Raw genomic sequence first — 26760 nt, 5'->3', positions numbered from 1 at the left:
TCGTGGGGGTAACCTCAGTCGTCGTCTAGCCCAAAAAGAAGCAAAATGGATATGGACCTTACGTACCCTCCATCCTAATGGTCTTAACGAATCTCTGAGTTTTGCCCCTTTTAGCTAGTTTTCTGACCTCGTGCAGTTAGTGGTTATGTATATATATATACTATATTTTTATTTGCATCTTTTTGCTTTGGTTTTATTTAAATTGTTTTTAATTTGTTTTTATCATTATACTAATTTGTGCTATCTTATATACCCTTGTAGTATGACCATGGCCTTGTCAGTTTATATCCTTCTCTAATACATTGAAGTAGGAGTATTGGATGAAGAATCACTACCGAACCAACTGTTTATATATGGGACTATATCCTGTGGTCTTCAGGGAAGCACGGACCATCTGAAGACGTTTACCTATCATCCCCTTTGTCTGTTTATCTCCAAAGGACTTTTTTATTTATTATTTTTATTTTTTTATTTATTATTTTGTTATTACTTATATAATAAGTTCCATGCAATAATATTTATCATATTTATATCTATTTATGTATATATATATATATGGACACCATTATGTATGTGCACATATATGCACTGATAGTACTATGTTATTATATCTAATAAGGTATTTATATACGTTTTTCACTTTTTGTTTATTTTTCACTTCTTCTCTTTTTATATTTTGATCATCACCACTTATTTTGGGTATGATATATACAATGATTTGCGATATGGGTTTTATGAGCACCAATATGATGTGTTTACATAATTTACAAGATTTATTTCATTTTTTTGGTTACTCACTTCAGCACTTTTACCCCTAGTGTAATTTTTGGTTCGCTGGCACTTCACCAGTCGGCGTACTGGTTGTCTTTTCACTATACACTATATATTTATATTTTATACATAATTTTTATTTATTTATTTTTTTTTCACTTTCATGCAGGTGTGTTAGATATATATATAGATATATATTTGCCTCTTGTAGGTTCCATATTTTCTTAGTTTGATGTTATATAATCACTAGACTTGTTTTAATCATTTTTATAATGCACAGTATGCAACTATGCTATAGTGCTCTATATTCCGTCTGTTATGAGAACATGGGGTTAACTATATATCTTCACTTGATCTAGTTTTCTCTGTGCGCGCGTGCACTGGCACCCCTGCTGACATTGCCGGCGACGGCGTCTCTCCATGGCTGGGGGCGGGGTCCGGGGGGTCGCTCCATGTCCGCGCTGATCTCGGCGCGTCCCTGGCAGCCTCTCCCCGGTTCCCCGCCCTCACCCATGACGCACTCGCTGACTCTGCTGGACGGGGCCGTATCAGGTCACGTGCACCGGTTCTTGAGCACAGGATTTAAGTTTTACTACAAGTACCAGCATCCCTTGCGGTCTGGTTTCCGGTCATGTGCACAGATACATCTCCTTCCATTGGTCATGAGCACAGGATTTAAGTTTTACTACAAGTACCAGCATCCCTTGCGGTCTGGTTTCCGGTCATGTGCACAGATACATCTCCTTCCATTGGTCATGACTCATATAAAAGGGTCTTATTTCAGCTGTGATGCCATTCCCCCTGAGGAAGGCACTCTGCCGAAATGCGCATAGGGGTTGCGGCGTCTCCACACATGTGCTGGTAAGATTCATTCATACTTATTTATGCTGACCACATTGATTGATTTAGTTGTACATTTGGGTTTTATGTACCTGGGTAGCTAGGACTTGGCTTGTGTTTTTTTTTTTTTTTTTTTTTCCCCCTAAGTCTTTACACTATGCACCTTTATTCTTACCCATGGTCCAGAATCCATTTCCATCATTGTTTACATATTTAGGATTTTTTGGTTCCTAACACTGGGGTATATATTTATACTTATTTATATTTATCTCTGGTAACTATTTTATACTAACCCTTTGTGTACGATCCCTTTTTTCCTATTCATCCCATTGTGGTCTTGCTATGTGTTTATTTATTTATTTTTGTTAATATCTTGCCCTCCTGTTGGTGACGCCTTTTGTTGCTATTTTTGGCTCATTAAGCACTATTGGCTACAATATTTTACTGTCTTTTTATATGTATTAATAAAGTTTTCTATCATTGTTCTTGCATACGTGTCTTTTTGTATGTTTAACCCTGCTGTTCTGTTAGGTCAAAAATGACCATTTTTGAAATTCTATAATGTTATAAAAATTCAGCGTGTGATTCTGAGACTTGAGGCTCCCTGACTTTTCGTCATTAGGGGGGTACTCTCTGTGGGAATTTTTTTTTTTTTAATTTTTGTTTACTTTATTTGGTACAATTTTTTTTACACTTGTACTGTTCGGTCAAAAATGACCGATAGGCCTTTATTCAGCTCTCCAGACAATTTTTGACAAAAATAAAGGTGCTATCACCTCATTTTGAACTATATATTGCATCTACTACTATTTATCAATGTATCTGACTACTTTTGGTCAGAACAGATTTACACATACCAACATTTTCAAGTTGCGATACAGCCGACGGATTCGCTTCCAGTATAGCTATGCGCAATTTATTTCACTGGTTTTTATTTACCCTGCTGTTCATATAGATCTAGTTCCATTCAGTTGTCAACATTTCATATTGTAAATCATGATTTTCTGATTTTCCATGTGTTTGCTGGTTGTACAGTATTACACTGTACATAAATGTTAATTTATTTGATTCAAAAAATAAAAGTTTTTGATTGAATTTTTCATCTGATTATTGAAAACCATGTTCACATACAGTAAAACAATGCAACAGGTAATCAAATAACACTTGAATTAGGTACAAATCACAACTTTGTTAGGTCCGGTCAAAAATGACCGGGAACAGTATAAGTGTATAAAAAACAACGTTTTTTGCCATTTTATAGAGAAAAAAGCTTTTTTTTTTTTTTTTTTTGCCTTTGAAAAAAGTATATCTACATAATGTTTGATATTATTACTTATAGTTAACATTTAGATCAAGATTTTGTTTTTATCTGCAAAAATAATCAATTTTTACAAAAATCGAAAAAATACCATGTTCCCTTTTGGATATAAAAAAAATATAAAACAAGCTTTGTATTTATTTTTTTTTCTGGTATTTGAACAACCATCTTCACAAGCAATATAATAGTGCAAAAACTGTTTAAAAAAACCACTTAGATTAGCTAAAAATGATTATTTTATAAGGACGGTCAAAAATGACCGGGAACAGTACAAGTGTATGTGAAATCTAAACAGAACAGCAGGGTTAAATATCTGCTTTCACGTTGAACCTGTTTCCCATTAGTACTAATTTAGATACCATTATAGCACCTTCTGATTAGTGTACTTGACTATAGTATTATAATCTGAGGTATCTTTTTGCTGGAAATATCAATATGATGTGATGTGCAGTGTAGAGTTCCACCTTGTTGCAACGTCGATTATTAGGCGGTGCTGGGGAAGCTTCAACAATCGCTGATGGTTCTGCATACGGCTGGAGTGTACGGGCGACTGGCGGATGTGCGAGCAAAGTCTTTGCACCTTCAGGAGCAGGTCTGGTAACCCCGGATAACCTTTCAGGAAGCACTGCACCACCAGGTTCAAGGTGTGAGCCAGGCAAGAAATGTGTTTCAGTTCTGAAAGGGCTATGGCAGCCATAAAATTCCTTCCGTTATCACTGACTACCTTGCCTGCCTCAAGATGTACACTGCCCAGCCATGACTGAGTTTCTTGCTGCAAGAACTCGGCCAGAACTTCCTCGGTGTGTCAGTTGTCGCCCAAACACTTCATTTCCAACACAGCCTGCAGACGCTTACCACTAGCTGTTCCATAATGGGACACCTCGTGTGCAACACTGGCAGCTGCGGATAGAGTGGTAGGGCAACTGCGCTCTGTGGTCGAGGTTTTGCTTCTGGAGGAGGAGGAGGGGTGTCGCCTACTGCCAACTGTTTCCTAGACCATGGGCTAGGCAGAACTGTCCCACTATGGCTGTTCCCTGTGGACCCTGCATCACCACATTAACCCAGTGTGCCGTGATGGACACGTAACGTCCCTGACCATGCCTACTGGTCCATGCATCAGTTGTGAGGTGCACCTTTCTACTGACTGATTGCCTCAGTGCATGGAGAATGCGGTCTTTGACATGCTGGTGGAGGGCTGGGATGGCTTTTCTCGAAAAGAAGTGTAGACTGGGTAGCTCATAGCGTGGTACTGCGTAGGCCATCAAGGCTTTGAAAGCTTCGCTTTCAACCAAGCGGTAGGGCATCATCTCTAACGATATAAGTCTAGCAATGTGGGCGTTCAAACCCTGTGTACGCGGATGAGAGGGTGAGTACTTTCTTTTCCTAATGACAGTCTCTTGGAGGGTGAGCTGGACTGGCGAGGTGCATATGGTGGGACTTGCGGTGGTGGTAGTGGACATGGCGGATTGAGAGAGGGGTGGTGAATTTGATGGTATTCTCGATGTAGGCCTACATGCTATGTTTCCTACCAATAAACTTGTGGTTCCCTGACTGCTTTTCCCTAGCGACGACACCTCCACATTTGCTGCTGCTGCTGTTCTAACCAGTGGGCTTACAGTGAGGGAAGGAATGTAGCGTTGCTGACTAGCTTCATTGTGATCGGGTGCAACAACGTTATGGGACGTTTGGCAGCTAGTCCAGGCTTGCACGTGCATGGTGGTTAAATGTCAACGCATGCAAGTTGTATTTAAACTTTTGACATTCTGACCTCTGCTAAATGTCCTGGAGCATTTCTTACAGATCACCTTGCACTGATCATTCGGATCTTGGTTAAAAAATTGCCAGACTGCACTCTTCCTAATATTGAATACCTTTTCAGGCATTGCACACTGTGCTACTTTAACCGGATGGCCACGATGTCCGAAAAATGGTTTTGGTTTTGCCAAATTTTTTTGGCCAGAGACGGGCCTGCCAAATGAATGCAAATGTGATGTAGATGGCTGCTGATGATCCTCCTCCTCCGCATCTGAGCTACTGCCAGCAGCACCCTCTTCCCCAATGGCTGCCAATCTGGGTCAACAACTGGGTCATCTATCACCTCCTCTTCAATCTCGTGTTCAGCTATCTCTGTGACACCATGTAAGGTGCTATAACGTTCGGGAATGGGCACCATCGTCTCATCAGGGTCAGTTTCTGGCTCAGTACACTGCGAGGGCAATGTAGTGATGTGAGTCGATGGAATAGCATGACCATCTAGCTGTGGCTGTGCATCAGTGCACTCCGTGTCCAAATCATCTTCTAGTGGGCTGTTAACTATTTCCCTTTCTAACCCAGGCACGGTATGTGTAAAGAGCTCCATGGAGTAAACTGTTGTGTCACCTGACGCATCCTTCACTGTTTTGAGGGAAGGACACAAGGAATCAACTTGTTCCTGACCGGGAGCAGCCACCGACGACTGGCTACTTTTCAATTTTGAACTATCCGAAGAGGAGGCGAAAGAGCTAGAGGCAGAGTCAGCAAGGAAAGCCAAAACTTTTTCCTGCTGCTCCGTCTTTAACAGCGGTTTTCCAACTCCCAGAAAAGGTAGCGTTCGAGGCATTGTGTAGCCAGACGATGACGCTGGCTCAACAACTTGAGACTTAGGTGCTATTTTGATTTTCCCTCTACCACCCGATGCTCCACCAGCACCACCACCACCAGCATTACCAGATGGCAATGACTGCCCACGGCCACAACCTCTTCCACCAGCCTTCCTCATTCTTGGGAAAATGTAACCAAACTAACAACCGTTATATGGTACAGAAAAACAAGGTAGAAGGTGTATGTTACCTTGTTGTGAATATAAATCTACCTTTTTATGTGTGGGTGAGTGCTGAATAAATCAGGCCCACTGTATGACAGTATAGTTTCTGTGGCTGAAAATGACTGACAGAGCAACCACAGACATGAGTGGCACAGATGCACAGATTTGGCAATATTATTCTCCCTTTATTTTTATTTTTATTATATGGGAGACAAGTGAATAAATCAGGCCCAATGTACGACAGTATTGTTTCTGTGGCACAAAATGACTGACAGAGCAACCACAGACACAACTGGCACAGATGCACAGATTTGGCAATATTATTCTCCCTTTATTTTAATTAATTTTTGGGGGGAGACTAGTGAATAAATGAGGCCCACTATATTACAGTATAGTTTCTGTGGCACAAAATGACTGACAGAGATACCACAGACAGGACTGGCGCAGATGCACTGATTGGCAATATAAATCTCCCTTTTTAGGTGTGGGACAGTGCAGAAAAATACAGGCCCACTGTTTTACACTACACAGTTTCAGGGGCAGACAGTGGCTTGAAGATATATGTAAAAAAAAAAAAAATACAATTACTATTTCAGTACAATAATCTCAGAAAAGTATGGCAGGCAGCAATGAAAGGGACGGCTGCACACAAAGTGTGGGCAAACAAACAAGATAGCTGTGCAGAAAGGAAGTAGCAGCAGGATTTGTGCTTTGAAAAAAGCAGTTGGTTTGCATAGCGGCGTACACACAGCAACGCAGCTATCAGGGAGCCTTCTAGGGCAGCCCTATAAGCTACAGAGCTGATTAAGAAAAATCTAGCCTCCACTGTCCCTGCAAAGAAAAGGTGGTGTTGGACAGTGGAAATCGCTACAGCACAAGTGGTTTTGCTGTTAATTTACCCTGCCTAATGCTATCCCTGCTTCTGATGAAGCGGCAGCATCCTCTCCCTTTGCTCAGATCGGCAGCAGTAAGATGGCGGTCGGCGGGAATCAGGACCGGACTGGCCATCGGGCAGTTCTGGCAAATGCCAGAAGGGCCGGTGGCAGTAGTGGGCCGCTCGAGTGTGCCGCTGTCGGCACACTCTCCCCGCTGTCGGCGCACTCCAGGCCCCGCATTCAACTATACCGGCGTCATAGACGCCGGTACAGTTGAATGCAATGATGGAGGAGAGAGCGTCTGCTGACGCTTCCTCTCCCATCATTCCCCACTCTGCCTGCTGCTGACACTGCAGGTGCGCGATGACATCATATCATCGCGCACCTGCTGTGTAACCGGGCGGGCAGACTGCGACTGCTGAGACCAGAGCCAGAGCAGCGCGGGGCAGGAGGAAAGGTGAGTAGAGTGTGTTTTTTTTTTTTTTTTTTTTATCAATGAGTGATGACTGGATTGTGGAGCTATTGGGGGGGGGGGGGCTGTGCTGCATTCCATTCTATGGGGCTGTGCTGCATTCCATTCTATGGGCCTGTGCTGCATTCCATTCTATGGGCCTGTGCTGCATTATATTCTATGGGCCTGTGCTGCATTCCATTCTATGGGGGCTGGCTGCATTACATTCTATGGGGGCTGGCTGTATTACATTCTATGGGGGCTGAGCTGTAATGCTGGATACAGCTGTAATTATATGTTATATAGTCGTGTTACACTCCCCTCACTTCTTGTAGTGTACAAAGATATTATACAGTCACCATGTGACAAGTGGGCCTGTGTGACTTCAAATGCCAGGGCTGAATTTTAGTCCCAGTCCGGCCCTGGCGGGAATGCTCCTTTATAGCCCCTGTGACGCCGCAGAAAGCAAGCCAATCACTGCCATGCCCTTCTCTAAGATGGTGGGGACCGAGACCTATGTCATCACGCTGCCCACACTCTGCGTCCACCTTCATTTGCTGAGAAAAGGCGCTGAAAGTGTCATACGAAACGCGACTTTGGCACGAAGGTCGCCGACCGCGTGGCCGATCCCACGCTGGGATCGGGTCGGGTTTCACGAAACCCGACTTTGCCAAAAGTCGGCGACTTTTGAAATTGTTCGATCCGTTTCACTCAACCCTAGTTTTGAGCACCTTGAGGGGTGCAGTTTTTAGAATGGTGTCACTTTTGGGTATATTCAGCCATATAGACCCTTCAAACTGACTTCAAATGTGAGGTGGTTCCTAAAAAAAAAAAAAATGGTTTTGTAAAAATGAAAAAATCGCTGGTCAAATTTTAACCCTTATAACTTACTAGCTAAAAAAAATTTTGTTTCCAAAATTGTGCTGATGTAATGTAGACATGTGGGTAATGTTATTTATTAACTATTTTGTGTCACATAACTCTCTCGTTTAACAGAATAAAAATTCAAAATTTGAAAATTGCGAAATTTTCAAATTTTTCGCTAAATTTCCATTTTTTTCACAAATAAATGCAAAAATTATCAACCTAAATTTACCACTAACATGAAGCCCAATATGTCATGAAAAAACAGTCTCAGAACCGCTAGGATCCGTTGAAGCGTTCCTGAGTTATTACCTCATAAAGGGACACTGGTCAGAATTGCAAAAAACGGCCAGGTCATTAAGGTCAAAATAGGCTGGGTCATGAAGGGGTTAAAGGCTTTAAGTGCATGTAAATACAACCAAAATGTTTCTGTGCGATGGTGCAATAAGTTAGAACTTGGGGCCCTACTTTAAACCTTCGCCCAGGGCCCCACTTTGTCTAAAACCGGTCCTGGGTACATGCTGTCCGTTCTGTTGTAAAATTTCTGTTACCCACATTCAGTGTAGATACAGCTGATAGAGGTGGGATAGTTTGGGATTAGAGGCATATAGGGCTGTGCCAAATACTGTTTTTGCAGTACTTGTATACCGCTGATGCACTATTAAAATGAAAGTCCTTTTCAGGGTTACATATTGTCCTTTCTCTAGCAAAACTGCTGTTACCTGCATTCAGTAAAGGGATAGCCCGAGGGAGAGGGACAACTTTGGTTTAAAGGCATTTAAGCATGATTTATTGCCTTACAGTCCTACTATAGGTATAGTGCCTTGCGAAAGTATTCAGCCCCCTGGAACTTTTCAACTTTTCCCACATATCATGCTTCAAACATAAAGATACCAACTGTAAATTTTTGGTGAAGAGTCAACAACAAGTGGAACACAATTGTGAAGTTGAACGAAATTTATTGGTTATTTTAAATTTTTGTAGAAATTTAAAAACTGAAAAGTGGGGCATGCAATATTATTAACCCCTTAATGACCGCCGATACGCCTTTTAACGGCGGCAGTTAAGGGTACTTAACCCCTTCACCCCCGGAGCTTTTTCCGTTTTCGTTTTTCGCTCCCCTCCTTCCCAGAGCCATAACTTTTTTATTTTTCTGTCAATTTGGCCATGTGAGGGCTTATTTTTTGCGGGACGAGTTGTACTTTTGAACGACATCATTGGTTTTACCATGTCGTGTACTAGAAAATGGGAAAAAAATTCCAAGTGCAGTGAAATTGCAAAAAAAGTGCAATCCCACACTTGTTTTTTGCTTGCCTATTTTGCTAGGTTCACTAAATGCTAAAACTGACCTGCAAATATGATTCTCCAGGTCAGTACGAGTTCATAGACACCTAACATGACTAGGTTCTTTTTTACCTAAGTGGTGAAAAAAAATTCCAAACTTTGCAAAAAAATAAATAAATAAAATTGCGCCATTTTCCGATACCCGTAGCGTCTCCATTTTTCGTGATCTGGGGTCGGGTGGGGGCTTATTTTTTGCGTGCCGAGCTGGCATTTTTAATGATAGCATTTTGGTGCAGATACGTTCTTTTGATCGCCCGTTATTGCATTTTAATGCAATGTCGTGGCGACCAAAAAAACGTAAATCTGGCGTTTCGATTTTTTTTTTTCATTACGCCGTTTAGCGATCAGGTTAATGCTTTTTTTTTATTGATTGGGCGATTCTGAACGCGGCGATACCAAATATGTGTAGGTTGGGGGTTTTTTTTATTGATTTATTTTGATTGGGGCGAAAGGGGGGTGATTTAAACTTTTATATTTTTTTTATTTTTTTCACATTTTTTTTTACTTTTTTTTTTAACTTTTACCATGCTTCTATAGCCTCCATGGGAGGCTAGAAGCAGGCACAGCCCGATCGGCTCTGCTACATAACAGCGATCATCAGATCGCTGTTATGTAGCTAAAATGCAGGTGTGCTGTGAGCGCCGACCACAGGGGGGCGCTCACAGCCACCGGCGATCAGTAACCATAGAGGTCTCCAGGACCTCTATGGTTACCTTCCTGACACATCGCCGACCCCCGATCATGTGACGGGGGTCGGCGATGCGCTCATATCCGGCCGCACGGCCGGATGCGGTAGTTAAATGCCGCTGTCTGAGTTTGACAGCGGCATTTAACTAGTTAATAGCGGCGGGTGATCGCGATTTCACCCGCCGCTATTGCGCGCACATGTCAGCTGTAAAAAACAGCTGACATGTCGCGACTTTGATGTGCGCTCACCGCCGGAGCGCACATCAAAGCGGGGGTCCCGACATGTGACGTACTATCCCGTCACATGTCGGGAAGGGGTTAAACCACAGCGCCGTTAATTAACGGCGCTGTGGAAAAAGTGAATAGCGCCCCCCAGAGTCGGATTTTCTCTGGGGTCTTGGTTGCCGGGGGTAGCCGAGACCCCAGAGAACATGATTTGGGGGTTTTTACCGGCCCCCGAGCTGCGATCGCCGGTAATTAACCGTTTACCGGCGATCGCAAAAAAAAAACGCGATTTCCCTTTTAATTTCTCTGTCCTCCGATGTGATCGCACATCAGAGGACAGAGAAATGGGGTCCCCGATAGCCCCCTGATACTCACCTGTCTCCCCCGGTGCTCCTCGTGGCTCCCGATGGGCGCCACCATCTTTTTCCGGCAAAAATATGGCGGGCGCATGCGCAGTGCCGGCAAGCACCCGGAGGATCTTTGAGGTCTCGGATGCCGGGGGTAGCCGAGACCCCAAAGAACACGATCGGGGTCGGTTTTTACCGACCCTGTTTTGCGATCGCCGATAATTAACTGTTTATCTGTCATTCTCTGTCCTCTGATGTGATCGCACATCAGAGGACAGAGAAATAGGGGGATTCGGGGACCCTATCATACTTACCGGTGTCCCTGGGTCCTCCTGCGTCCCTCGGCTTCTTCATCGGGAAAGAAAATGGCGGGCGCATGCATAGTGCGCCCGCCATCTGCTGCCATCTGCCGGCCGGCAGGAGAGAGGAGTTGGGGCTGAAATTAGGGTTAGGGTTAGGGTTAGGGCTAGGGTTAGGCTTCTTTCACACTTGCGTCGGCCCGACGTACCGACGCACGTTGTGAAAATTGTGCACAACGTGGGCAGCGGATGCAGTTTTTCAACGCATCCGCTGCCCAGTCTATGTCCTGGGGAGGAGGGGGCAGAGTTACAGCCACGCATGCGCGGAAATGGCAGATGCGACATACCAAAAAAAAAGGTTACATTGAGCGTTTTTTTTGTGACAACGGTCCGCCAAAACACAATGGATCCAGTGCACGACAGCCATGACGTGTGGCCATCCATCGGCAATACAAGTCTATGGGCAAAAAAAGGCATCCTGCGGGCACATTTGCAGGATCTGTTTTTTGTCCAAAACGACGGATTGCGAAAGATGCCACACGACACAAGTGTGAAAGTAGCCTTAGGGCTAGGGTTAGGGTTGTGTTATGATCACTAGTGGCTGAGGATCACAAATAGATCAGCAAGTGATTAAACTAAGGATGAGCTCTAGGGAGATGGTAACTGGACTGATCGCAAATCTGAACCTATCCAAAACAACTAGAGGTAGCCGTTGAACGTGCCTAAAAAAGTCCTAGACGTCTCGAGCCAGCCTGAGGAACTAGCTACCCCTAAAGAGAAAGAAAGACCTCGCTTGCCTCCAAAGAAATAATCCCCAAAGATATAGAAGCCCCCAACAAATATTAACGGTGAAGTAAGAAGAAGGCACATACATAGGGATGAAATCAGATTCAGCAAAAGAGGCCCACTAGTACTAGAAAGCAGAAAATAGAGCAGGGGTCTATGCGATCAATAAAAAACCCTTACAAAATATCCATCCTGAGATTTCAAGAACCCACACACCAACTAACGGTGTGTGGGGAGAAACTCAGCCCACTAGAGCAACCAGCAAGCGAGGGAATTACATTTTAGCAAGCTGGAACAGAAAACATGATAAACACTGCTGATCAAAAAATGAGCAAACAAAACTTAGCTTATCCTGGATGGACTGGGAGCAAGGTAGTCAGAAGGAATCTGAGTAGCACTGATTACATCGACAGCCGGCAACAAGTGGAAGTAAAACAGAGCTATATAGGAACCTACCAGAGGATAACGAACCAGCTGATAGCCAGAGACCAGCAGGATAACAGGCAAAGCCACCAGGGGGAGCCCAAAGCAAAAGTCACACCATACCACAAGAGGGAGCCTGAACACAGAGTTCACAACAGGGCTAGGGTTAAATTTAGGGTTAGGGCTAAAGTTAGGGTTAGGGCTAGGATTGGGGCTAAAATTAGGGTTAGGGTTGGGGCTAAAGTTAGGGCTAGGGTTGCGGCTAAAGTTAGGGTTAGAGTTGGGATTAGGGTTAGGGTTTGGATTAGGGTTGGTATTAGGGTTAGGGTTGGCATTAGGGTTACGTTTGGGATTAGGGTTAGGTTTGAGATTAGGGTTAAGGTTAGGGTTGAGATTAGGGTTAGGGGTGTATTGGGATTAGGGTTAGGTTTGAGGTTAAGGTTGAGATTAGGATTAGGGGTGTGTTGGATTTAGGGTTGTGATTAGGATTATGGATCGGGTTGGGATTAGGGTTAGGGGTGTGTTGGTTAGGGTTGGATTTAGAATTGGGGGTTTCCACTGTTTAGGTACATCAGGTGGTCTCCAAACACGACAGCCAATTTTGCGCTCAAAAAGTCAAATGGTGCTCCCTCCCGTCTGAGCTCTGCCGTGCACCCAAACAGTGGTTTACCCCCACATATGGGGCATCAGCGTACTCGGGATAAATTGGACAACAACTTTTGCGGTCCAATTTCTCCTGTTACCCTTGTGAAAATAAAAACTGGGGGCTAAATATCTTTTTTGCGGAAAAAAAAAATATATTTTCACGACTCTGCATTATAAACTTCTGTGAAGCACTTGGGCATTCAAAGTTCTCACCACATATCTAGATAAGTTCCTTGGGGGTCTAGTTTCCAAAATGGGGTCACTTGTGGGGGGTTTCTACTGTTTAGGCACATCAGGGGCTCTCCAAACGTGACATGGCGTCTGATCTCAATTCCAGCCAATTCTACATTGAAAAAGTAAAACGTCATTCCTTCTCTTCCAAGCTGCCCAAAGGAGGAATACATTTGCGTATTACTTTGCTTCTGAAAGTGGACATCTGTTCTGGCAAGATGTCATGGTTTAGTGTTCGTGTAATGTTGTGCAATGTTATGTACCTTTAATTATTTAAATTTACTTTAATGTTTGCTGACAATAAAACACCTCTTGCTAAACATCTGTTCCAAGTGTTCTCTATATTAGAATAATTATTTTTAATGTGATCACCGGTTCACAACTACAGTTTTTATATAATCCACTCCCTGTCTCATGCAGATTGCATGAGATAGGGATTGGATTATAACCAAAGCATGGTTTACACTACACCTCTTTTCTCTGAGGTCAGTGCTATGGTAGGTGATGTTGGATTACCTCCATCGTCTCTTCAGTCTCCATTTTTATATTTCTATATATTAATGCAGACTGAAGAGATGATGGAGCTAATCCACTTCATATATTTACTTATTTGCCGTGTGTCAGAACTAGTGCACTCAGGATGCAGAAAACACAGCATCCTGAGTGCACTAGTGCTGACACCTGGGCAGGTGAGCATTTTTGACCCCTGACCTTTTTTGCTGTATTAATATAAATTTTTGGAGGATTTTTCAGACCTCTTTGTGTTTTAGCCTCCTCAAAGCTCCATGACAGACACAAGAAGCAAAGCTGCAGTGTAAAGCAAATAAAGAAGAGGGGCAATAGATTGTGTGTCATGGAGTTGCAGCGCCCCAGAGTCCTGGTCGTTGCAGTACTGATGCTCCGCCGCTAAGGGGGGCTATGGTACGTCTGATGGCACTGAAGGAGTTCACCTGACCAGGTATCACAGACACCAATACACTTCACAGTCTGGCCTCCAGGGGGAGCTAAGGGTACTATGTATTAAGCCACTCCTCACAGTCTGGTAAAACTGGGGGTTAGACAGGAAGTTAGGGAGAAGCTGACTGGGTTGGAGCCAGGCAACATCCTGTGGCAGAGGGTGTTGCAGGGGAAGATTCAGGGGGGTCCCTGTCAGGGGTGGTATCCTGACAGAGGCCTAGCGAACAGAGAGAACGTTACGGGACTGCGCCTGCACGAGATAGCGGCGGTGCCCTAAGAAAGGACAAGAAGCGAGGTTTATTGTGCTGAGTGAGAAACGAGATCAACGCAACAAGGAGAAACACCAGTAGGAGTCGTGCTGTAAGACGAGGCAACATCCTACTGAGGCGCGTAGCCGGTGGCCGGAACGCCGAGGAAGTATTGAGCTCCAGGCCTTACTTCAAACCTACGGCAGGACAGTCAGTTATAGGCGGGCTGTCTCACTCAAATCACCTAAGAAGACATAGGGGGCAACAACTGGAGAGGGGCGACACTAGGGTCCCGGTAGAGCTCCGAGCCTACCCGTCATACGGGTGCGTCCTAGCCATATGATCTGGGGGACGAAGAAGAACATCATAATCGAGTTGTGAGGGAACTTCAGAAACAGACACAACAGTTGTGGGGACTATCCCGTAAGCACAGCAGGGGAGGACCACAACACACAAGCGCTAGAAGGTAGGCACAGATTTCCACCTGCAAAGGGAACTCTGGAGGTGCCATCGGATCGGCCGGACTTGCGCAGCCTGGTTAACCGTATTCCGGACTGAGGATCCTGAAGCCTTCAGTAAAGAGACTGCAACCTGATGTCCTCGTTGTTTACTGCGGCCTGCACCACATCATAGCATCGTCACCATCCCTCCACCTTCATTGTACGCCCCTCAGCAGGGTCACGGACCGGGTCTAGCCACCGTGACAACCCCAGAGCAGAGACTCAGAGGCCCGGTACCGGGTACCCCTCGGCCCTGCGGCAGTGGGGGCGCTGTCATGATTCCCCAATGGCATGGGAACATCAGAAACACAAAATAACAGACTAGCCCTCGGGTGATGGAAACTCAAGCTGACCGTGACCTAAATCTACCACACAACTAACAGTAGCCAGGAAGCATTCATACAGCTGCCTAGATGCCATGCGCCAGCCGGAGAACTAACTACGCCTGGAAGAGGAAGGAACAGACCTGGCTTACCTCTAGTGAAATTCCCCAAAGATGATAGTAGCCCCCACATATATTAACGGTGAGTTCAGAGGAAAAGACATACACAGTATGAAGGTAGATTTAGCAAAGCGAGGTCCACTTACTAGATAGAGGAAGGATACAAAAGAGGACTTCACGGTCAGCTGAAAAACCCTTTCAAAAACCCATCCTGAAATTACTTTAAGACTCCTGTGTCAACTCATGACACAGGAGTGGCAATTTCAGTCCACAAGAGCTTCCAGTAACAGGAAATGACAAACTGTAAACTGGACAAAAAATACAAAACAAAAAGGACAAGAGTCCATTTAGCTGATCAGCAGACTGGTAGCAGGAACATGCAACTGAAAGACTCAGGTTACAATGATGACCGGCAAGGAAGTGACTGGAGAGCAAGGCTAAATAGGGAACTCCCAAAACTGATGGAAGCAGGTGAGCTGAGGCAGAAAAGAACACACAAGTCTCCAGTACCACCAGCCACCACTAGGGGAGCCCAAAAAGTGGATCACAACAGGGCGCTACAACTTGGCGTCACGAACAGGATCTACTTAAGCCTGAAGAATCAGGTCATGTGTGCCTTGGAACTGTGATTTATTGCAAAGACTGTGTATTGCCACTTGCCGCCAGAAGTTCCCGCCAAAACCGCCGCCATTACAGCGCTGAGGAGAGCGCAGGAAAAGAAGAGGGGCGTAGAGTGGGCGTAGACAAGCTGAAGAGCGCGAAAGACAATGGCCGCCCAGTCTAAATATTACGGCCCTTTGAGGACATGTCCGTCAGCAGCCGGAATCTGCCTCCTGATCCTCAATGGTGGGCAGAGACAAAGAAAGCGAAACCGCCCACGAAGGAGAGAGCGGGAAAAGGAGGAAGAAGTCAGCGACATGGAGGACGCCATGACGAGCAACCCGGAGCGTGGGGTAGGAGCAGAGGACTCCCCCAGCTACCCGGAGGGGCACCGCAACCAGGCCTCCACCGCTGATATTGACTTCCTGCAGGCCGGAGTGGATGAGCTTGGCGACCAACTCTGGCGGACGCAGCTGAGCACTGAGGCCGGGTGGAAGAAGACCTTCGTCAGGAGCCTCATCAGACGTCTGTTGGCAGCCTCATCTGGTCCGGAGCCGGAAAGAAGTTCCCGTGCTCCGAAGCCAGAAAGCAAGGCCCTGCCGGAAAGCGAGATGCTGCAAACGGAGATGACAGCGCCGCAGCGCAAGGCCCTGCAACCAGCGTTCCAGATCACAGCAGAGACGGAGCAGATCGGCACCGGAGGGACCGCATCTGAAGCAGGTATGAAGAACAACCCTGCCCCGCCAGCAGAGGACCTGCTGATAGGCCCCGTCGTGGCACCCCCTCTCCCTGGGACCTATAGACTCCAGCGCCTTACACCCTGGGATCAGGCCCCGTGTATGGAGCACTTCTTAAAGGCCCCGATCTCGCCGATCACCTTGCCGAGCGAGGTCTATGCGGAGCTACGGCCGCCAGAGCGAGAGTAAACCCCGATACCACGAAAATGTAAATGGTTAACTGTTTGTCTTCTTGCTGCTACAATCCGATTAGGGTAACTCTTAAAGGGATCCCTTTGTTTACCCGGGATCCCTTCCTCTGCTTTTGTTTTTGTTTTCTGTTTTATCATTGTTGAAAGAACTGCTGGATCATGAACACTGCATGATTACAAACTTATTGTAAATAGTTTGCACCTTCTTAAAGGTGCCCTCTACTGGTTTTACAAAAGAAAGGACTCTTGGCGAAGAAACTGTTCCTGGAAACAGCACCGGAGTCCTTACTGCATACGGACTTGCAGCGTGAGAAGTTGCACTACCTCATAGAGACTTGGTCCCTTCTTAAAGGGGACGTTCATCAATAGCACTTAGAGAATGATGATACTTTAACAGAAGAAGTAATAATGCTGACATGTAGCAGTTATATGTAGTTAGCTAGTTAATTGTAAGGAATGTTTAATAATGTGTTAGAGAATGAGGACAGGAAGTGAACCCGTACGGGGTTAGTCGGTGAGTCCTCCTAGGAGCCATACAGAGATGGCTCGGTGATCCTGAACTGAGAGATGGATGATACGTTCTATACTGTGTATAGTAGCAGAAAGGCAGTAGGCCCGGGCGGAAAGGGGCGGTCCTGCAACAGAACGAGATGCAGTAGGCCTGGGGCAGATAGACAGACGGTCCTGCAACAGAACGAGAGGCAGTAGGCCTGGGGCAGATAGACAGGCGGTCCTGCATATGTAAAGATGGAAAATTGAAGAAAAGTTGATTAGCCTTATAGTGTTTTATAAGAAGGTCTTTAGTGGATTCAGGTGTACGTCCTTAAAGGCAATGTTAAATTATTGTTCAAAAATTTGCACTTAGTAGAATACCCGGTTGGGTAAGAAAAAGTTATTTATAGTACGTTATTTAAAGTATTTAACTATGTTTGTAACGTTCAAGTGTCCTCACCTCCCATAAAGGGAAGCTCTGTTCAAATTTGCTTATTGTTATTGCATTTCAAAATTGTATGTCTTTTTGCTGACATGTATTGTTGTTTTCTTCCCAGTCCAGGAGTACTGGATTTGACCGGGGGGGAGTGCAACGCCCCAGAGTCCTGGTCGTTGCAGTACTGATGCTCCGCCGCTAAGGGGGGGCTATGGTACGTCTGATGGCACTGAAGGAGTTCACCTGACCAGGTATCACAGACACCAATACACTTCACAGTCTGGCCTCCAGGGGGAGCTAAGGGTACTATGTATTAGGCCACTCCTCACAGTCTGGTAAAACTGGGGGTTAGACAGGAAGTTAGGGAGAAGCTGACTGGGTTGGAGCCAGGCAACATCCTGTGGCAGAGGGTGTTGCAGGGGAAGATTCAGGGGGGTCCCTGTCAGGGGTGGGATCCTGACAGAGGCCTAGCGAACAGAGAGAACGTTACGGGACCGCGCCTGCACGAGATAGCGGCGGTGCCCTAAGAAAGGACAAGAAGCGAGGTTTATTGTGCTGAGTGAGAAACGAGATCAACGCAACAAGGAGAAACACCAGTAGGAGTCGTGCTGTAAGACGAGGCAACATCCTACTGAGGCGCGTAGCCGGTGGCCGGAACGCCGAGGAAGTATTGAGCTCCAGGCCTTACTTCAAACCTACGGCAGGACAGTCAGTTATAGGTGGGCTGTCTCACTCAAATCACCTAAGAAGACATAGGGGGCAACAACTGGAGAGGGGCGACAATAGGGTCCCGGAAGAGCTCCGAGCCTACCTGTCATACGGGTGCGTCCTAGCCATATGATCTGGGGGACGAAGAAGAACATCATAATCGAGTTGTGAGGGAACTTCAGAAACAGACACAACAGTTGTGGGGACTATCCCGTAAGCACAGCAGGGGAGGACCACAACACACAAGCGCTAGAAGGTAGGCACAGATTTCCACCTGCAAAGGGAACTCTGGAGGTGCCATCGGATCGGCCAGACTTGCGCAGCCTGGTTAACCGTATTCCGGACTGAGGATCCTGAAGCCTTCAGTAAAGAGGTAAAGAGAATGCAACCTGGTGTCCTCGTTATTTACTGCGGCCTGCACCACATCATAACATCGTCACCATCCCTCCACCTTCATTGTACGCCCCTCAGCAGGGTCACGGACCGGGTCTAGCCACCGTGACAACCCCAGAGCAGAGACTCAGAGGCCCGGTACCGGGTACCCCTCGGCCCTGCGGCAGTGGGGGCGCTACAGAGTGAGGTGGCAAAAAACACAGTGTCTGTACATGGCGACATGTGTGTTGATGGCGCATGGTGTGTGTTGTCGGTGACGAAAGAGACAAAGATCAAGCAGTGATTGAGGAAATACAACACAAATTTATTTTAAAAAAATTAATAACTTTTACGGACCAATGAGGGGGAAATGTTATGGACCTGGGGTGTGTGGAGCTTGGAGGATTGGCTATGGGTGGCTGCTAAAGGAGTTCCAGGGAAAGGGGTAGCTAAACTTGTGGGGTCTGAGAGGTCAAGGATGGAAGTAGCCACATGAGGAGTGGAAGCATGGGATGGGTGGGACAAATTGGAAAGGAGAGAAAAACTGGACAACTCAAATACATTGGGACTTGAGGGTGGAGATAGCCAACATTTCTGCTGCCACAAGTCCTTTTGCCTTTCTGTCCAGTTTTATGTGGCAGCTTCCTTTTTTATGTCTCCTTGGGAGGGTAGGAGTGGTGGGGTCAGCAGGTCATTCACAATGTTTACCTGGCCTGGTGGCGGTCTATTTGTGGTGGCGATGGACAGCCGTGCAGGAACTTCTGGTGGCCTAGTGGTGGTGGCGGTGGGCAGCCGTGCCGCATCTTCTGGCAGCCTAGTGGTGGTGGCGGTGGTCAGCCGTGCAGGAGCAGGACTCGGCATGGTGGTGGTGGTGGAGTGGCTTTGTGCAGCACCTGGTATGGTGGTGGCGGTGTAGTGGTGTGCTGCAGGACTGGGCATGGTGGTGGCCATACAGTGGTATGCAGCAGAACTCGGTATTGATGTTAAGTGTGTAATTTGTGGCACAGGTGGAAATACCTCCTGTGGCTGGTGGAAGTACCGAGTCTGCTGCATAGCCTGAACGTAGGTTGCATTGCAGGCCTGCATCACGTTGAGCTGGAGTTCAGGTGTAAGGTGTTCCGACTTGCCCTGCCCTATCTTATAAAAAAAAAAATGGTGTGCTAGTGTCTGGAGGTCGGCTTCCAGATGGTTAAGGCATTGGTTGACATCCTGGAAAAGTGTGTTAATATCAGACCACTTTCCAGTCTATCTCCCAGCTCCTTCAAGCCATCCTGGAATACTGAATTCAAGTGAATAAACTCGGGCATGAGTGACCTGTCCAAAGCCTTCTGCCGCTGGTGATAAGAGCCCCCAAAAAAGAGGCAGAGGACTGGGACAGGGAAACACCTGAAGGACCAGCTGCCTGTTCTCAAGCCTGTGACGCTGACCCACTTGCTGCTTCGCTGGTGGATGGCTGGGACTGGTCCGTGGCTGTTCAATGAGGGACAGCTCCAAAGGACAATCCAGGTTTGAAGGTGCTGCTAAAGGTTCAGTGAAAAGAAAGAAAGGTAAAACATTACTGCCAAAAAATAACAATTGTAAAAGCTCCATCTCCAGTAAAATAGAAAAATTCAGATTAGGGAATACAACACAATGGAATACAGCACAAAAATACTTATGTTCTCTGAGCAAGGACCGGCCTCAGGAAAGCCAGCAACCAGAGATACTTATATTTCCCGATCCTTGCTTCAGCACCACTGCGAACTTGGATCTCCTGTCTCAGGTCCTTGTTGAAGAGATCCTTCATCGAGCGCCAATGGGTTTTGACTTTGTTCACTGTGAATAGGTGGAAAAAAAAAGTTAAACAGTGCACTTTAGGCTGGGATCACACAACCGTGTGTGATGTGAGAGCCTCGCTGGAGTTTACAACCAATGTTGGCGGGCACCACTACTGGGAATCACCTATTGCATGCTGGAGATAACGAGCACAAAAAACTAAGAAAAGATAGCATGCATTTCACAGGGATCACCACACAAAAATATCAGAAAAAAGAATAAGTTTTATTTGGTCATAACACAAACATTGCAAAAAGATTAAAAACATTTAAAATTGCAAACAACAAACAAATACACAGACCCACAATAGGGTCATACTCTTGTCACACCCCAAACAAAAATCAATATCTATGATACTAGTAATCACTCAAGAGTAGCCACACAGAGTTGTGTGATCCGGGCCTTCAGGTTCACTGCCACATCAGACCACACTGCAATACTTACGAAAAGCCTTTCTGACTCGTGATGTGGCATTGCACAGTCATCCATCAGCCTTTGGGCCACCTCAGTCCACAGCCGCCAAATCACCACAGCAACCGAGTGCTGCTGCTTCCGGGTGTCCAACAACGGAACTCACTCCTGCACCAAGGTGATGAGGAGGTCATTGTCTAAAATCCTCCCTTAAAGCAAAAGAGTCAAAAAGAAAAAAAAAGTCAAGAATAAATAAAAACAGTCAAGAATACTTACACGCCGTCTTAGACGCCGGAACTTGGGCCCGAGCCTGCTGCTCCTGCTCTTCTGCACTGGAATGGTTCTGTAATAAGAAAAATAAGTATTTTGCCACATGTGTAAAATAGTGACAGTGAATATTTACCAATCAGGAGCAAATGTACTCACTTCAGTCTCCTGTCCACTGTGTGAGCCCTGAACTTCAGCGGAGGACATGATGAGGAATGCTGCAAGAGAGACAAACAATTAAAGACTGCAGGGAGGAAAGCTGGCAGACATATAGCTTGTATACTTACATTTTGGTAGAGTCTTCCAAACTTGATGCTGCAAGGCTTGTATCGCTTCCAGAGTCTTGAGAGTAATGAACTTCCACTGCCCTCACTTTCTTTTATAAGCTTTGTTTGGGGGGTAGATTTGAACAAGTTCTTAGACATGTTTACTCATGAAAACGCATGAGTATGTAAATGCAGTTGTACACGTCCTTGCGTATGCATGCGTTCCCATAGACTGTAATGAATTTATTTGACACACTTCTTCCCCAAGCGTCCGCATGCCTATGGTGTTGGAAATTTGACACCACAAAAATTCTAATATGGTGTGTCAGCCGCGCCCAGCCGCACACGGTGAAAAGACGCATGCATAAGCAAAAGCGGGAGAAAGCATGAACCTGCGTCTATAATGTTAAAGATATGAAATCAAGACGCATGCGGATGTATGCGTCAGAAATGCTGCAGACACAACCGCAAATGTGAAACCAGCTTTAGTCATACCTCTCAACTTTTGCAGAGCAGAAATAAGGACAGATAATGTGGTGACGGTTGGGGCTAGAGATTTGGGATTAGAGATGAGCTGATCAATTCACGAGTCTCTGGTCAAAGCGTGAAAGTCAGTGCTACCTGGCAGTTGATGGTATCTCTAACCTTCCAGAGTCCTGAAGCAGCTTTTGATTTTTGGTGGGACATTATCTGTGTGTTCTGCACCTTTCCTTGAGACCTGTGGATTTATTTTTTGTTCATTCATTCACAGTCAGAGCCACCATAACGTTCTCATCTTTATGCAGTTTCACAATATGACATCTGGCTGTTTTGTGTCTGTAAGGTCATGCTCCCACATGGCAGAAATACTGTTCTGTTTTGTTTTCTCCAGATATTTGCACCAAACTACACTGCATTTTTTATAATACAGAGAAGTTTTGATTCTGCACTTAAAAAAGTAACTGCATTTTTTTACATGTGTCTTTTTAGGCTCCACATAGAAAACAAGAGAGAGAATAAAGCACCAAAACTGCACAGTCCAGCAGCGTCCTTGGGGGCACAGAAGGTGCAGTTCTCATTAAATCACATTCAGGGTATGTGCACACGTCAGGATTTTATGCAGAAATTTCCTGAACAAAACCGGAGATTTTCTGCAGAAAATCCGCGCTCGTTTTTCTCTCGGTTTACTCGCGGTTTTTGCGTGTTTTTTTGCTCGTTTTTGTGCTGATTTTTTAGCTTTTTTTCCGGAGCTTACCAATGCATGAAATAGTGGGAAATCCACAAAAAATCCGCAAAATTAATGAACATGCTGCGTATTTTTCCGCAATGCGCTTTTATCGCGGAAAAATACGCAGCATGTGCACAAAAATTGTGGAATGCATTCAAAATGATGGGATGCTTAATGTATGCATTTTTTAAGCGAAAAAACGGGTGAAAAATCCGGAACATGTGCACATACCCTTACTTTGCTTTGACACTTTAAACACATCAGAATTTTTGTGCAAAAAAGCAGCAGAAAATGTGAACATGGTCTAAATTTCCAAGCAAAGTGGATGTGATTGCATGAAATCTCCACCCTTGGTAGATGCTGTAGTTTTGGTGCATTTTTCTCTTTAGACTTCTTCTGTACGCATGAGAAAAAAACACTGTTGCATGTGTATAGACAGAATAAAATGTCCTTTGCCAGTCATTACGATTACAGGGACACAAATAAGTCCCTGTTATTTGCATTTGTGGTTTTTATTTTTTATTTTTTTTATAATAAACATGACAATATTTTTTTCATTATCAATGGTTTTTCATTATTATATTTTAGTAATTATATGGGATGAAAATATCTCTCTACAAAACAGATCGAGTACATAAAATGTGCCCATCATTAGATCTTGTGACTCTGTAGCGTCAGCTCCTTCTTGTAATGTTAAAGTTCAGGGTTCAAATGCTGGGTAGACTCACAATAAAGAATAAGTTAGATTTTTGTATTTGCTAATTATAATTTTTACTACTTTTATAGGAACCAAAAAATATTTTTCTTCACCTCAGTATAAAGGGAACATGGACATATATTGTTATACACAAAGTAACTCTTTGGACATACAGCTCTGGCTAAAATTAAGAGACCACTGCAAAATGCTCAGGTTGTCAGATTTTTCTCTTTATAAGTATATTTTTGAGTAGAATGTAAATTGTTCTTTTATTCTATAAACTTCTGACAACATGTCTCCGAATTTCCAAGCAATAAATTTTGTATTTTTTTCTGTCAAAGAAAAATGGTCAAAATAAAAAACCCAGTGCTTTCAGGCCTAAAATAATGCAAAAAAAAACAACAAGTTCACAATCATTTAGAAACAACAATACTAATGTTTTAACTCAGGAAATCAGTATCAGAGTTCAGAAAGCAATATTTTGTGGAATAACCATGATTTTGAATCACAGCTTTCATGCGTCTTGGCATGCTTTCCACCAGTCTTTCACACTGCTTCTGGCGCAAAAATTTAAGCAGTTCTTCTTTGTTTGATGGCTTGTGACTATCCATCATCTTCTTGATTACATTCCAGAGGTTTTCAATGGTGTTCATCTCTGGAGATTGGGCTGCCCATGACAGTGTTTTGATGAGGTGCTCTCTTAATTTTTGACTGAGCTCTATATAACCTGTTTCTGGGTTCATTGCCAGCAATAGAGGTCAAGATTAACAAATTCTACTACCTACATCATTGTGGCCTGTGGCTCTTAGGCCGGTTTCACACGTCAGTGGCTCCAGTACGTGAGGTGTCAGTTTTTGCACGTACCGGAGACACTGACTCACGTAGACACATTAAAATCAATGTGTCTCTGCACATGTCATTGATTTTTTGCGGACCGTGTGTCCGTGTGCAAAACACGGAGACATGTCAGTGTTTGTGGGAGCGCACTGATCACACGGACCCAGTAATGTCAATGGGTGCGTGTCAACACGTACCGCACACGGATGCCGTCCGTGTGCCGTCCGTGTGCTGTCCGTGTGCATTTTTAAAATTTGAGGGTTAACATTCGAAGCAATTTTATCAATAGCAGACAGGTGTCTAGACATTGAGTGGCCCAAAGTTTACCATAAGTCTAGACATCATTTTAGGCTCTGAGGTGAAGCTGTCAAGTTATCAGAGTGCTTCCATCTTTATACTCTGCTGACTGGATAATATTATGTCCCCCCCTGTGGATACAGGGCGGCTAATAAGTTTGGTGGAGCAACATCCTGAACTATGGGACACATGATGCGAAGAATACCATGAAAGGCTGGCGATTGAACGTGCTTGGTTTGCTATAGCTGAGCAGCTGTACCCCAGACGTGGTTGGTCCACATATTCTCCAGCAAAGCAGGCCAAGTTTGGTAAGTTACCCCATAGATGTTCCTTGTTGCATTGAACATGGAATTCATAGAAACATATAACACTACTTCATATTGTGCTTTATATATGTTATGGTCCATGTCTTACCATCATAAGCATTCGGCTTATGTGTTGTTAAGCTTTATATTTGCTTGGACATTATCATATACACTTTACAATATTCTTAGTACTTTCCATTATGTACCCGATGCTTGATTTTATAATTACTCATGAACCATGCTTGTTAGAAATTGTAGATAAATGCAGTGTGTGTTTGTGGCAGCATTTTATTTCTGTTGTGTATCTGTATATTGTGAAAAGTGTAGTTTTCATGTTTGCAAACACTAGTGAATACCTAGATAACTCAAGGCCTAGTTGTCTGGCATGTGCACAACCTGCATTTTTTGACCACACTTCCCTGCTGGAACACAACGTATTACATCATGTTTTGCACTGTGAACTGTCTTCTAGCGTATCTCCATAGATGTCTAATATTATTTTTTATTATGCGGAACAATGTATTTTTTTTTTGTATATCTGTTAATTGACCGGTGTACTATATGCAAAAAGTGTTGCCCTAAAAGTCTCTTTAAAAAAAATAACTAAAAAAAATAAAGAATATAATGTTAAACATCTAAGGATCAACATGTGCTGACTGCTATTTTGCAAACAACATACACAAAAAATCAAACATAGTACGGTAGCTCCTTGGAGTGTTTGATTTAAACATGTCTTGCTGGGCACACCACAGTTTGTGTGTAACTGATTGCAATCAAATGTTTACACTTAATTAATGTCATCATACACAATTATTCACACAAGTGAAGCCCCTGCATATGGCTAATGGTCTTTGCTAATTATGGTAATGTTTGTGTTGTAATACCCAGCCACAGTCCTGCAGGCTATGTTTTTGACAACAGTTTATAAGAGTGCTCATGCTAGTCAAATCCTATTTTTAAAAATAACAACATGGTGCTAAATGGTGACACAATTCTTAGTCTCAATAGCAAGGGATTAGCCTTTTTTGTAAAAATGTATTTTGTGACCAGGCATGATGATCAAAAGCATAATACTTTTAAACTCCAACATAGCTGAACACATTGTGTTGTTTAATGAATATTTGGCTATTATTGGGAATGTGACTTGCTGTGTTTCATCTTTTCCAACAGTTGCTTTGGTTAAACGGCGATGGCGGTCAGCAAGGGACCAGTTTAGGCGGGAATTTAATCCCCTCCACGTCAGGTGCTTAAAAAAAACGCCAATATGTGTACTCAAGAAACTTAGCCTTTCTTCGCCCAATCCTGCAGCTAAATCCGTAAGTGTCACTGTGTATGATTGTCCCAACATATTAAACTAACTACCCTGTATTTTCACACATTTTTAAATATTCTACATTTTTCTAAAGTATGGTAAATCTTTGATCACTAGTTATCTTTCAGAAGTACATTTGTGCTTTCAAGAATCATGTTTATATGTTCAATTAACCAAGACAAACATGTTAAAAATATAACTTCATTATTTACATTAAAAAGGGTTTGGGAATGTTAATTAGGATTAGTTTATCATTGTGACATAAACTGTTAATGTTATTTTATCCTAGGACTGATGACAACCTTGAGGACTCTGATGAATCGCCAACAGCAAGATCAATGCTATGTACCTCTGCATCAGAGAGCAAAGCCCCAGCAGACCCCACTCCATCAACGCAGCCTGATGAGCAGGTGTCTGATGCTGCAGAAATATCCACTGATGCTGGTCCTGAAAGCACACAAACAACAGCCCCAACAACATCACAAACAGCAGCCCCAGCACCACAGGCAGCATCAACAGCCAATCTACCTCAGTATCTAACACACACTCTCCGAGATAGGCGACATGAACAGCCACGTATGCTGCCCGAGCTCATTGATGCTAGAGTTTTATCCATACTCAATTCCATGAGACCAGAAAATTCTGTAGATCGGTTTTGTCGCTCCCTGTCTCCTTGCCTTGGCAAAGTTCCTGATGGACGGCATGAACGAGTACGTGCTGCAATCTTGACCCTCATTGCTGCATGCCAAGGAGA

The 26760-nt window shown here is 44.4% G+C and overlaps 1 long non-coding RNA gene across 1 annotated transcript; it reads left to right on the top strand.

Annotated features, from left to right (window-relative positions):
- The first annotated feature begins 1503 nt into the window (after positions 1-1503).
- Positions 1504-26500, top strand: LOC143809785 (uncharacterized). The gene is made up of 3 exons (XR_013222455.1): positions 1504-1632; positions 25865-26010; positions 26296-26500. It is a non-coding gene; the product is annotated as an uncharacterized LOC143809785 (long non-coding RNA).
- The last annotated feature ends 260 nt before the right edge of the window (positions 26501-26760 follow it).

Source organism: Ranitomeya variabilis, chromosome 2, assembly GCF_051348905.1.
Source record: "Ranitomeya variabilis isolate aRanVar5 chromosome 2, aRanVar5.hap1, whole genome shotgun sequence".
Classification (NCBI taxonomy): domain Eukaryota; kingdom Metazoa; phylum Chordata; class Amphibia; order Anura; family Dendrobatidae; genus Ranitomeya; species Ranitomeya variabilis.
Note: the sequence above shows the minus strand (reverse complement) of the source record. Positions and strands in the feature narration are given on the sequence as shown.